This window comes from Gymnodraco acuticeps, unplaced genomic scaffold, assembly GCF_902827175.1.
Source record: "Gymnodraco acuticeps unplaced genomic scaffold, fGymAcu1.1, whole genome shotgun sequence".
Taxonomy (NCBI): Eukaryota; Metazoa; Chordata; class Actinopteri; order Perciformes; family Bathydraconidae; genus Gymnodraco; species Gymnodraco acuticeps.
Genome location: NW_022989918.1, coordinates 54,387 through 68,594, shown reverse-complemented (window position 1 = coordinate 68,594; position 14,208 = coordinate 54,387). Strand labels below are relative to the sequence as shown.

The window sequence follows — 14,208 nt, the reverse complement described above, 5'->3', positions numbered from 1 at the left end:
GGATTGGTGACAAAGTGCAGCCCTGGCGGAGGCCAACCCTCACCGGAAATGGGTCCGACTTACTACCGAGGACCCGGACACAGCTCTCGCTTTGGGAGTACAGAGATTGGATGGCCCTGAGTAGAGACCCCCTCACCCCATACTCCCGCAGCACCTCCCACAGTAACTCCCTGGGAACTCGGTCATACGCCTTCTCCAAGTCTACAAAACACATGTAGACCGGATAAGCGTACTCCCAGGCCCCCTCCAGGATCCTTGCGAGAGTAAAAAGCTGATCCGTCGTTCCACGACCAGGACGGAATCCGCATTGTTCCTCCTCAATCTGAGGTTCGACAATCGGCCTGACCCTCCTTTCGAGTACCTTAGAGTAAACTTTCCCGGGGAGGCTGAGTAGTGTGATGCCTCTGTAATTGGCACACACCCTCTGATCCCCCTTTTTAAAAAGGGGAACCACCACCCCGGTCTGCCACTCCTTCGGTACTGTTTCCGACTTCCACGCAACGTTGATGAGACGTGTCAACCATGACAGTCCCTCAACACCCAGAGCCTTCAGCATTTCCGGGCGGATCTCATCCACCCCCGGGGCTTTGCCACTGTGGAGTTGTTTGACGACCTCAGTGACCTCCCCCCGGGAGATTGGTGTTGATCCCCCGTCATACTCCAGCTCTGCCTCTAACATAGAGGGCGGAGTTGTCGGGTTCAGGAGTTCCTCAAAGTGTGCCTTCCAACGCCCTAGCACTCCATCAGTTGAGGTCAACAACGTCCCATCCTTACTGTACACAGCTTGGATGGTTCCCTGCTTCCCCCTCCTGAGGTGTCGGACAGTTTTCCAGAACAACTTTGGTGCCGCCCGAAAGTCCTTCTCCATGTCTTCTCCGAACTTCTCCCACACCCGCTGCTTTGCCTCGGCCACGGATGATGCTGCTGCCCTTCGGGCCTGTCGGTACCTCGCAAATGCCTCGGGAGTCCCCCGGGATAACAAATCCCTGAAGGCCTCCTTCTTCAGTCGGACGGCTTCCCTGACCACCGGTGTCCACCAGGAGGTTCGAGGGTTACCGCCCCTTGAGGCAAGGCAAGGCAAGGCAAGTTTATTTATATAGCACTTTTCAACACAAGGCAATTCAAAGTGCTTTACAAAAAATGAAAGAGATTAAGAAAATGGCATTTAAAATCAGTCATTAAAAAGAAAAGCTAATAAAATAAACATTAAAAGAAAAAATACATGGATAAAAGTTACAGTGCTGTCAATTAAACATTAAAAGAAAAAAGTACATGGATAAAAGTTACAGTGCTGTCTAAGATATGAATAGTTCAATTAAAAGCAGCGACAAAAAGAAAAGTCTTCAGCCTGGATTTAAAAGTAGTCAGAGTTGCAGCGGACCTGCAGGTTTCTGGGAGTTTGTTCCAGATATTTGGAGCATAATAACTGAACGCTGCTTTACCATGTTTAGTTCTGACTCTGGGGACAGAAAGCTGACCAGTCCCTGAAGACCTGAGAGATCTGGATGGTTCATAATTTAGCAGGAGGTCAGAAATGTATTTTGGGCCTAAACCATTCAGTGCTTTATAAACCAGCAGCAGTATTTTGTAATCTATTCTGTGACACACAGGAAGCCAGTGTAAAGACTTCAGAACAGGAGTGATGTGATCCACTTTCTTAGTGTTAGTGAGGACTCGAGCAGCAGCGTTCTGAATTAGCTGCAGCTTCCTAATAGATTTTTTAGTGAGACCTGTGAAGACACCATTGCAGTAGTCCAGTCTACTGAAGATAAAAGCATGGACAAGTTTTTCCAAATCCTGCTGTGACATTAGTCTTTTAATCCTAGATATATTCTTTAGGTGATAGTAGGCTGATTTAGTAACAGTTTTAATGTGACTGTTGAAACTCAGGTCAGAGTCCATGACTACACCTAGATTTCTGGCTTTATCTGTTGTTTTGAACATTGCACACTGAAGCTCAGCGCTAACTTTTATACGTTCTGCCTTGGCTCCAAAAACCATTACCTCAGTTTTATCTTTGTTTAATTGGAGAAAGTTCTGACACATCCAGTCATTGATTTGTTCAATGCACTTACTCAGTGTTTGAATTGGAGCATAGTCTCCTGGTGAAATTGTTACGTAAATTTGTGTGTCATCTGCATAGCTATGGTAACTTATTTTGTTGTTCTTCATTATCTGAGCCAGTGGTAGCATGTAGATGTTAAAGAGAAGAGGCCCCAAGATGGAGCCTTGAGGAACCCCACATGTCATATTTGTCAACTCAGATGTGTATTTACCTATAGAAACAAAGTTGTTTCTGTCCTTTAAGTAGGATTCAAACCAATTCAGAACTGTTTCCGAAAGTCCCACCCAGTTCTCCAGTCGGTCTAGTAATATGCTGTGGTCAACAGTGTCAAACGCAGCACTGAGATCTAATAATACTAACACTGAAGTTCTGCCACTGTCTGTGTTTAAGTGGATGTCATTAAAGACCTTTACAAGAGCAGTCTCAGTGCTGTGGTTTGGACGAAAGCCTGACTGGAACACATCAAAACAGTCATTTAAATGCAAGAAATTACTCAACTGTTGAAAAACAACTTTTTCAATGATTTTACCTAGAAATGGGAGGTTTGATATGGGCCTGTAATTGTTCATTACTAAAGCATCTAGATTATTCTTTTTTAAGAGCGGTTTAATGACTGCAGTTTTCAGGGCCTGTGGAAAAATACCTGAGTGAAGAGATTTGTTTACTATATGAAGTAGATCTGAGGCCATGCAAGGCAAAACATCTTTGAAAAATCCTGTTGGAATAATATCAAGGCAGCAGGAGGAGGATTTCAGAAGTTGAATAATGTCCTCTAGGTTTTTATCATTAATCTGATGGAATTGTGTCATGATGTCTGAATTGATGTTAAGTGGAGATAGGGACAACACATTTACTGTTCCTGATGCAGAGGCACTGACTGCTTGTCTGATTTTCTGAATTTTGTCAGTGAAAAAGGAGGCAAAATCATTGCACGCCCTGGTGGATAGAAATTCAGAGGCTACTGACACTGGGGGGTTAGTTAGTCTGTCGACGGTAGCAAACAAGGCACGTGCGTTGTTTTTGTTTTTGGTAATGATGTCAGAGAAGAACGATTGTCGTGCGTTTTTCAATTCCAAATTATAGAGGCCAAGTCTCTCTTTATAGATTTCAAAGTGAACCTGGAGATTTGTTTTTCGCCACCTGCGTTCAGCTTTTCGACATTCTCTTTTTTCTGTTTTCACGGTCATGGCCTTTCTCCATGGAGATATTTTCTTGCCAGACACTTCCTTTACCTTAGTTGGAGCAATGGCATCTATAACATTTTTAATTTTTGAATTAAAATGATCTACTAGCTCATTTACTGAGATGTTGGCAGGGGCAAGTGTGGAAGAGAAATTCTGAGTAAACATTTCCCTAGTGTTTTCAGTTAAATATCGCTTTGTGGTTACCTCTTTTTGAACATTTTTGTGAACAGAAATAGAGCTCTCAAAGAAAACACAGGAATGGTCAGAGAGTGCAACATCAGTCACCACAACCTTAGAGATATTCAGACCCTTTGAGATAATTAAGTCCAGAGTGTGCCCCTTATTGTGCGTGGGCTCCGTCACATGCTGAGTCAGTCCATAGCTATCAAGAACACAAAACAGTTCTTTAGCCCCTCTGTCCTGGGGGTTGTCAACATGGATGTTAAAATCACCAACAATGACTAGACGGTCAAAGTCAATACACACTATAGACAGCAGTTCAGTAAAGTCATCAAAAAAGCTTGCACAGTATTTGGGTGGTCTATAGATATTTAGGAACAGAGCTCGAGAGGAGCATTTCAGCCGGAGGGCCACATATTCAAAAGAATCAAAGTTTCCATAAGATGTCTTCCTGCATTGAAGGGCATCATTGAACAGAATAGCAACTCCACCCCCTTTCTTATGCATTCTTTCCTGACTCATAAAACTGAAGTTGGGAGGGGTTGATTCGATAAGAACAGCTGCACTGTTATTTTGTTCAATCCAAGTTTCTGTTAAAAACATAAAATCGAGATTGTGCTCAGTGATAAAATCATTGATTAAAAATGTTTTTCCTGCTAAAGACCTGACATTTAATAAAGCTAGTTTAAGTTTGTTAAACACACTATCAGTCATGTTTTTTGTAACAAGCTGTGGCTGACATGCAATCACTGCTAAATTAGATACACTCACACAAACGTTTGAGCGCTTCCTGTTTCTATGATTCACCGCTCTTAATCTATTACCTATCAACACAGATATCGGCAAAGCTACTGGCAGGCAGGGCCCCGACATGTCCTTGAAAGAGTTGAGAGTGCCATACGCCCTTGAGCCTGGACCCATCACATATCAGTAAGAGTTTGTTGTGTTTTGTACACACACATCCTTATCAGGCTTCGGAGACTGCAGAAGCCCCCTCGAAGGGAGGGGAGGTGGTCGACGTAGGCACGGTGATGGAGACGGGCTAGATGGTGCGGGGGTAGAGGACATGCTGCCAGGGGGGGAGGTGGTTGACGTAGGCGCGGTGATGAGGACGGGGGAGATGGTGCGCGTCTCCGCGGTGATTTTGGTGGGCGTCGTTGAGGAGCGGGGGTAAAGGACATGGTGCCAGCCCTGCGTATCGCCTTCGTTTGGTCTTTGAACTCCAGGAAGGAATCGGTGCCAACCCTCTGTATCTCCTTTGTGTGTTCATCGATCTCCAGGAGGGTGGGCGAGGGTGAAAGGGTGAACGGAGTATCCTCAAAGGCGTTGACAGGGGGGGGGGGCAGTGGAGACTCCTCCATGTGTCTCATATGTCTCCCATAATCAGAACATTCCTCAGGCGGGTGCAGTGATAATTCTTCAGGGTTTTCTGCGTGATGTGTTGTGTCTTTCTCGTGTTTTGATTCCTCCTGCCGCTTGTCCTTGGCAGAGGGAACAGATTGATGACGCAGGCAGTTGAATATGTTAGAGATAAACAATTTCACTCCTGAACTTGTTCAGGCAAACTCCATTTGCCTTGAAAAGATGTCTGCGATCCCAGAAAAAGTTAAAATTGTCAATAAAATGAACAGAATGGTCAGTACAGGCCGTTGAAAGCCAGGTGTTCAGTGCAAACAATCTGCTGAATCTCTCCACTCCTCTTCTGACTGGCGGTAGAGGGCCACTGATGAACACCTCTGCATTTAGAGAGCTGGCAGTTTCCAACAAACATTTAAAGTCTTCTTTCAGCACTTCTGACTGTTGTTTCACAACATCATTTGTTCCAATGTGCAGTACCACATTCTTCACAGTCGGATGTTCAGCCCCAATATGCAGGATCTTCTCAGCCAAGTCAGAGACCACATCCTTGGGAAAACAGAGTACTTTGGTGTTGTTCTTATTACACAGACCTTTACATCTCTTACAGCAGAGTCACCCACAATCAGAGTTTCAGGCCCAGTCGTTAGCTTTCCCTCTAGCCTTTTACTTTTAGAGTAGCTATTGGTCCTTACCCTGCTGCGTGAAGAGGACAGGTTATCCAGGTCATCAGATCTCCGGTTCTCGGTCAGCGGAGCGTATCTGTTCTGGATTGGCACACTTGGTGGTTTAGGAGGATTGTTTGTAATTCTCCCTTTAGCAGCTGTCCACGGCTGTTTCCTAGTATGAATAGGGGTTGAAGAGGCACTCTTCCTGGGTGATAACAATGCAGGCCAGCCGGTCGCATCACAGATTTCGGAGCTCTGGGCTCTGCCTGTTATCCGTCCTCCCAAATCCCATGGAAGTGATTTACTCTTAGGCTTTGCACCCAGAGAGTTCCAGGGAGGACTACCACTTGTAGATTTATTACCCGGTACACAGCCCTCCTGTTCCTTGGAATCTTTGTAGCTGCTAACTAGCTGTGAGTTAGCATACCCTTCTCCATTACTTAGCAACACTGGTAAAGTTGTGTCATTCCCACAACATAGTCCATTCACTTCCACGTTAACTTCCAACCGTTGCATTTTCATTTCCAACACAGCCATCTTCTGTATAAGTTTCTGGAAGTCATCTGTAGAGAACGGAGGCATTTGCTACCAACTAGCTTAAGCTAAATAGCAGTAGCCTACCAGGCTTTAGCTGTTGCTAGGCCACGCTATTGTAAGACTGACGTCGTCGTAAAAATGTTGAAATATGGCTGAAACCCTCCGTCTATTTACGAAGATGAACTGTCCCAGTGATAAGTTAATGTCCAGGAGCCGCTGCTCGAAGTTTTCAGAGAATAAGAATAGGAAAATCAGCATAAAAAGTAAGCAGAGGCAAGAGCAAGCAGAAAAGCGTCTGCACTGTAAGAAAGATAAGCACCTAGGACCTTGAGACCACAGCTCCCCGCCGCGGCTTCAGCAATAGAGGCTTTGAACACCGACCACTCTGGTTCAATGTCCCCAACCTCCACAGGAATGCCCGAAATGCTCCGCCGGAGGTGTGAGTTGAAGGCCTCCTGAACTTGGGCCTCCTCCAGACGTTCCCAATTCACCCGAACTACACGTTTGGGCTTACCAGGTCTATCCAGAGGCTTCCCCCGCCACTCGACCCAACTCACCACCAGATGGTGATCAGTTGACAACTCCGCCCCTCTCTTTACCCGAGTGTCCAAAACATACGGCCTCAGGTCCGATGATACGATAACGAAATCGATCATGGACCTTCTGCCTAGGGTGCTCTGGTACCACGTACACTTATGAGCATCCTTATGTTCGAACATGGTGTTTGTTATGGCCAATCCATGACTAGCACAGAAGTCCAGTAATAAACCACCACTCCGGTTCAGATCAGGGGGGCCGTTCCTCCCAATCACGCCCCTCCAAGTGTCTCCATCATTGCCCACATGTGCGTTGAAGTCTCCCAGCAAGATTAAAGAGTCCCCTTCAGGAGCCCCATACAGGACTCTTTCCAGGGTCTCCAAGAAGGCCGTATACTCTGAACTGCTGTTGGGTGCATAAGCACACACAACAGTCAGAGTTTTCCCCCCCATAACCCGCAGGCGTAGGGAGGCGACCCTCTCGTCCACTGGGGTAAACTCCAACAACGAAGCACCTAACCGGGGACATGTGAGTATCCCCACACCCGCCCGGCGCCTCACACCTTGAGCAACTCCGGAGAAGAATAGAGTCCAACCCCTATCCAGAAGTAAGGTTCCAGAGCCGACGCTGTGTGTAGAGGTGAGCCCAACCAGATCCAACTGGTAACGCTCCACCTCCCGCACAAGCTCCGGCTCCTTCCCCCCCAGGGAGGTGACGTTCCACGTCCCCAAAGCCAGCTTCTGTCGCCCGGGTCCGGTCCGTCGAGACCCTCCGCTTTCACTGCCACCCTTCTGGCAGCGCACCCGACCCCATCGCTGTTTCCCGTAGGTGGTGGGCCCGCGGGACGGAGAAGCGGAGGTGTTGCCCACGTTGCCTTTTCGGGCTGGGCCCGGCCGGGCTCCGTGGCAAGCCCGGCCACCAGACGCTCGCCGACGAGTCCTCCTTCTGGGCCTGGCTCCAGAAGGGGACCCCGGGCTTCCTCCGGGCCGGGTATCCTCACTTCTTGTATCGTCTTTCATGAGGTCTTTTGAACCAATCTTAGTCTGGCCCCTTGCCTGAGACCAATTTGCCATGGGAGACCCTACCAGGAACACAAGGTTCCAGACAACACAGCCCCCAGGTTCATCAGGGCACACAAACCTCTCTACCACGGTAAGGTGCTGGTTCTACAGAGAGGACTTCAGATGAATAGTATCAGAAAATGTAAAATAAGAAACCAAAGTATATCAGTAGGTGATTCTCTTTGCCATTGTTTTCATCTAGTCTACACTTTTACAACAATTACATTCTTGGTTTTGGTGGGCCACCCCAAGATTTGGCCACCCCTATGAAACATTTCTGGAGGCGCCACTGAGCAGAACGTGAACATGTAACCTAATGCTTACATTTAAGGACGAAAAATAGCTCAGTCAATGCTTTAGGGACAAGGCAATGATTTGTTTAAATATTAGATATGACGTTATGTGTGCTTCTGTGACAATTAAGCCTCAAGAAAAACTATTCCAAAATAACAGTAAAATAAAAAGGACCCCAACTATACAATAATAAACAATCCAACTGATAAGATACAGTAAGGGTTGTGATATCCAGCACTTTTTATAAGGATAACAAAAAGATTATGACATGACGTTTGCCAGTGTAATGATCTCAGAACCGGAGTGATGTGATCCACTTTCTTAGTGTTAGTGAGGACACGTGCAGCAGCGTTCTGAATCAGCTGCAGTTTTCTGATGGATTTTTTTGTCAGCCCTGTGAATACACTATTGCAGTAGTCGAGTCTACTGAAAATAAAAGCATGGACAAGCTTTTCTAAGTCCTGTTGTGACATTAGTTTTTTAATCCTCGATATATTCTTCAGGTGATAATAAGCAGACCTAATGACTGTTGTAATGTGGCTGTTGAAATTCAGGTCTGAGTCCATCACTACACCTAGATTTCTGGCTTTATTAGTGGCTTTGTAGTCTGCCGACTGAAGCTCTGCGATTACTTTTAATCGGTCCTTCTTTGCTCCAAAAACAATGATCTCAGTTTTTTGTTTGTTCAGTTGGAGAAAGTTCTTCTTACGGTTATCTGAGAGGACCCAAACGCAGGACACGACAGAGTGTTAAAAAGGTTTATTTTGAGGTGAAGGAGCGTGGAGAATAATCCGGCTGATAGCGGCTGTTGAGGTGGAGGAGCGTGGAGAGTAATCCGGCTGGAGCGTGATCCTGGAGCACAAGAAGAACAGGTAAGAATAACATTCAGGTGTAGAGGAAATAGCTAACTAATGCTAAGAAGGCTGAGAGTTTTACCACTGGGGTTTAAACAACGATCTGACGCTGACAAGTTGATATGCCATTAGTAAATGGCTGATGGAAATCAGGTGTGTAGCAGAGGAGGGTGCCCAACTGATTGCAGCAGGTGGAGGTTGAGCCGGGAGCCAGGAGTGACAGCCACCACGCCCACACAGACAGGGGAAGGGAAAACACACACAATGGAGGTGGCTGGAGAATACAACCACCACAGTACCCCCCCCCCCCCCCCTTAAGGGACGCCTCCAGGCGGTCTACCAGGTCTACCAGGGTTATCCCGGTGGAAGTCCCGCACCAGAGACACGCCCACGATGTCTCGCCGTGGAACTCAACACCTCTCCTCTGGACCATAGCCCTCCCAATCCACAAGATATTGGAATCCCCTTCCACGGCGACGAACGTCCAACAATCGCCTGACGGTGTAGATTGGGTGATTATTGATGATGCGGGGGGTGGGGGAACACTCACTGGAGGAGACAAAGGACTGCTGGCAACAGGTTTCAACAGAGAGACATGAAATGTCGGATGAACCTTCATGTGTGAGGGAAGCTTGAGCTTGACTGCAGATGGATTGATAATAGAGTCGATGATGAAGGGGCCGACATACCGTGGAGTGAGTTTCTTCGACTCTGTCTTGAGTGGGAGATCTTTGGAAGAAAGCCAAACACTCTGACCTGGTAAGTAGTTGGGGGCCGGGGTCCTGTGGCGGTCTGCGATGAGGCGGTTGCGGGCAGCGGAGCGGAGCAGGGCGGCTCGGGTGTCCCTCCACACCTTACAACAGCAACGAAGGTGGGTCTGAACGGAGGGAACAGCAACTTCCTCTTCCTGGGCTGGAAACAGAGGTGGTTGGAAACCCATGGCACAATGAAAGGGTGAAATACCTGTGGCTGCATTTGACAGGGTGTTGTGGGCATATTCGATCCATGGCAGATGTGGGCACCATGACGAAGGGTTCCTGAAAGCCACACAACGAAGGGCCGCCCCCAGATCCTGGTTGGCCCGTTCCGTTTGCCCGTTCGTCTGAGGATGATAGCCAGATGACAGGCTCACCGATGCTCCCAGAGCCTGACAGAAGGCCTTCCAAACGTGGGAAATTATCTGGGGACCCCGGTCAGAGACGATGTCGGTGGGGATCCCATGAAGTCGAACTACATGGTTGACCAGAAGATCTGCAGTCTCTCGGGCAGTGGGAAGCTTGGAAAGAGCCACAAAATGTACCATCTTTGAAAATCTGTCCACAATAGTTAGGATGATGGTATTTCCTTGTGAAAGTGGAAGTCCAGAAACAAAATCCAATGCCACATGCGACCAAGGGCGACTAGGTACCGGCAGCGGGCGAAGCAGGCCAGAGGGAGACTGGTGGGAGGACTTGGCGCGGGCACATACTGTACAGGCAGCAACAAAGGCCCTGGTGTCTTGAGCCATGGAAGGCCACCAGAACCGTTGTCTGAGAATAAACAGTGTGCGATGGACACCAGGATGACATGAGAGACGGAAGGCGTGTGCCCACTGCAGGACCTTGGAGCGAACAGGGGTAGGCACAAAAAGACTATTAGCTGGGCAGTTACCTGGGTTAGGCTGCGCCCGCTGAGCCTCCCTGACCAATGACTCAATCTCCCAGGTAACAGCCGCCACCACGCAGGAGGCAGGCAGGATAGTGTCTGGACTGGCAGCTGGTCCTTCGGAAGCGAACTGGCGAGAGAGAGCGTCAGGCTTGAGGTTCCGTGACCCTGGACGGTAGGTGAGGGTGAATGAGAAGCGGCCGAAATACAGGGCCCATCGAGCCTGACGGGAGTTAAGGCGCTTGGCAGATTGGATGTACACCAGGTTCTTGTGGTCCGTCCATACAATAAAAGGGAGTTCAGCTCCCTCCAGCCAGTGCCTCCACTCCTCTAGGGCAAGTTTGACAGCCAGCAGCTCTCTGTTACCCATGTCATAGTTCTTCTCAGCTGGGGTGAGGCGGCGAGAGAAAAATGCACAAGGATGCAATTTTTGGTCTCGTTCCGAGCGCTGGGAAAGAACTGCCCCTACCCCGGTGTTGGAGGCATCGACCTCCACAATTAACTGGCGAGAGGAATCAGGGTGGATGAGCACAGGGGCAGTAGTGAAGAGTCTCTTTAGCTCTGAAAAGGCTGCATCGCACTCTGGGGTCCAGGAAAAAACAGTTGTAGGGGAAGTGAGTCTGGTTAAAGGACCCGCCACTCTGCTGTTGTCCCTGATGAAGCGCCGATAGAAATTGGCGAAACCAAGAAACTGTTGAAGCTGTTTAATTGAGGTTGGTTTGGGCCACCCCGCCACCGCTTGGATCTTCTCAGGGTTGGTCCTAAGCTTTCCTTCCTCAATGATGTAGCCCAGGAATGAGACTGTGTTGACATGGAATTCGCATTTTTCCGCCTTCACAAAGAGTCTGTTTTCCAGGAGTCTCTGCAGCACCTGCCTGACATTGATAATGTGCTCCTCCTTGTGGAGAGAATATGAGGATGTCATCCAAGTAGACAAAGACTGACCGGTTGAGGAGGTCACGGAGCACATCGTTCACCATCGACTGAAAGACTGCTGGGGCATTCGTCAGTCCAAAAGGCATCACCAGATACTCGAAGTGACCGAGTGGTGTGTTAAAGGCCGTCTTCCACTCGTCCCCTTCTCGGATTCTGACGAGTTGGTAGGCATTGCGGAGGTCCAGTTTGGAAAAAATGGTGGCTTCCTGGAGGGGTTCAAAGGCGGAGTTAATGAGGGGTAGTGGATATTTGTTCTTTACAGTGATGGCATTGAGACCCCTGTAATCAATGCAGGGCCGCAGTGAGCGGTCCTTCTTGGAGACGAAGAAAAAACCAGCACCGACCGGGGAGGAGGATGGCCGAATGACACCGGCAGCCAGGGAGTCATGGATGTAACTCTCCATGGATTTTCTCTCAGGGCGAGACAGGTTGAACAGACGTGAGGAAGGCAGAGGGGCCCCGGGAAGGAGGTCAATGGGACAGTCGTAGGGTCGATGAGGAGGAAGAGAAAGAGCTCGCTGTTTACTGAACAACTCTCCTAGGTTATGATATTCAGTGGGAACAGATGACAGGTCAGGCGGCTCGATCTTGGGTGGTGTAGAGGCGGCCTCTGCTGGTGGTAGGGCAGACTGCAGGCATGAGGATAAGCAAAAAAAACTCCAACTAATGATTTTGCCAGTTACCCAATCAATCTGGGGGTTGTGTGTTCTTAACCAGGGATGGCCCAACACTATGGGGGCATGAGGTGAGGAAATTAGGTGAAACTGAATAAACTCACGATGGTTTCCAGACAGAATTAGGTTTACTGGCTTGGTGCGGTGAGTGACTTGGGCCAGGCATTTTCCATTTAGAGCATTAGCACTAAGAGGTGAATCTAACACTTCGCAGGAAATTCCTGCCTGAGCTGCAATGTCAATGTCCAAAAAGTTCTCATCCGCCCCCGAGTCCACTAAGGCGAGCAGGGGTAGGGACTGTTGGTCGCAGCAAAGCACGGCTTCAAGCTGTGTTCTGGGTCGGGGGTTGAGAGAGAGAGAAGGGCTCGCCAGAATCCCCACAGCTACTGACGAGCCTGACCTTTTGGCAGATTAGGACAGGAGGAAACAAGATGACTGGTTTGGCTGCAATAAACACATTCCCCAGCCTGGATCCTTCTAGCACGCTCAGATGGTGAGAGGCGGGCCCTTCCCACTTGCATGGGCTCATCTCCAGGGGATGAGACCGAGTAAGGAGTCGGGAAATATCTGGAGATAGGGGTAGTGGCAGTGCCAATTTGGGGATCAAGTGAGGAGTCGCTGGGATTGGAGTAACGGCTATTCCTATCCCTACGTCTCTCTCTGAGGCGATTATCAATCTTGATGGCTGTGGCAATTAAATTATCCAAGCTAACTGGATCATCCTTAGCAGCTAGCTCATCGTTAATTGCTTCGTTCAGCCCCTGAAGAAAAACATCCTGCAATGACTCGTTATTCCAGCGTGAGTCGGAAGCAACTGTTCTAAACTCAACTGAAAATTCGGCTACACTACGGGAGTGTTACGGTTATCTGAGAGAACCCAAACGCAGGACACGGCAGTGTGTTACAAAGGTTTTATTTGGAGGAGATAATCCGGCTGGAGAGTATCCACTGGAGCGTAATCCATTGAAGAGTATCCTCCGGAGTTTTAATCCACTGGAACGTAATTCACTGAAGCGTAATCCTGGAGCAAAAGAAGAACAGGTAAGAATATATTCAGGTGTAGCGAAAATAGTCACTATACTTTAAGAAGGCTGAGAAGGCTAAGAGTTTTACCACTGGGGTTTAACAACGATCTGGCGCTGACAGGTTGTGGAGCCTCCGCTGATATACCATCCGTAATGGCTGATGGGAATCAGGTGTGTCGCAGAGGAGAGTGCTCAACTGTTTGCAGCTGGTGGAGATTTGAGCCGGGAGCCAGGAGTGACAGGCACCACGCCCACACAGACAGGGAAAGGGAAAACACACACACAAGGAAGGTGGCTGGAGAATGCAACCACCACAGGGAGCCCTGCCGGAGAGAAGGAAGGCGTCTGGAAGCGTCCCTCCCCCGTACCGGGTGATACAAAAAAAAAAATCATTTCGGAAATGAAAGTATCATATGACCAGCAAATGTGTGGCTGGCTCTCCCTAACAGCTGTAGCCCAATCTAAAGCCCTCCCCCTCAACAGACTCATTACATATGCTACCCTAGCCCCATCTGTGTGATAAGTACTAGGCTGCTGCTCAAAAACTAACGTACACTGGAATAAAAAGGCTCTACAAATATCCAAATCTCCAGCGTATCGCTCCGGTGTGGGAATGACAGCCTCTCGTAGCTGATGGAGGGGTGCGGCAGGAGGGGGGGAGGGGCTGTCGGCTGTGCAGCGGGCTGCGGGGGAGAAGACTGTGAGGTGAGCAGTTCTACCTGGGTGCCGATCCTTTGCACATTAGCGGAGAGGTTCCGGAGAGTCTCCACTGCCTCACGGAGAACTGTATCGTGATGCCCCACGAGAGCGCCTTGATTGGCCAGGGCTTGGCAGAGTTTGTCCGCAGTCTTGGACTGGTAGCCGGTGTCCGCTGGGTCACCGGCGCTGAGGAGCGTGGAGAGTAATCCGGCTGGAGAGTGATCCTGGAGCACAAGAAGAACAGGTAAGAAGAACATTCAGGTGTAGAGGAAATAGCTAACTAATGCTAAGAAGGCTGAGAAGGCTGAGAGTTTTACCACTGGGGTTTAAACAACGATCTGGCGCTGACAAGTTGTGGTGCCTCCGCTGATATGCCATTAGTAAATGGCTGATGGAAATCAGGTGTGTAGCAGAGGAGGGTGCCCAACTGACGCCCACACAGACAGGGGGAGGGAAAACACACACAAGGGAGGTGGCTGGAGAATACAACCACC

The 14,208-nt window shown here is 48.8% G+C and overlaps 1 long non-coding RNA gene across 1 annotated transcript; it reads right to left on the bottom strand.

Moving 5' to 3' along the window:
• Window positions 1-12,886: 12,886 nt before the first annotated feature.
• Window positions 12,887-13,845, bottom strand: LOC117542270. The gene is made up of 2 exons (XR_004568404.1): window positions 13,104-13,845; window positions 12,887-13,011 (listed from the first exon to the last, which is right to left on the bottom strand). It is a non-coding gene; the product is annotated as an uncharacterized LOC117542270 (long non-coding RNA).
• Window positions 13,846-14,208: the final 363 nt, after the last annotated feature.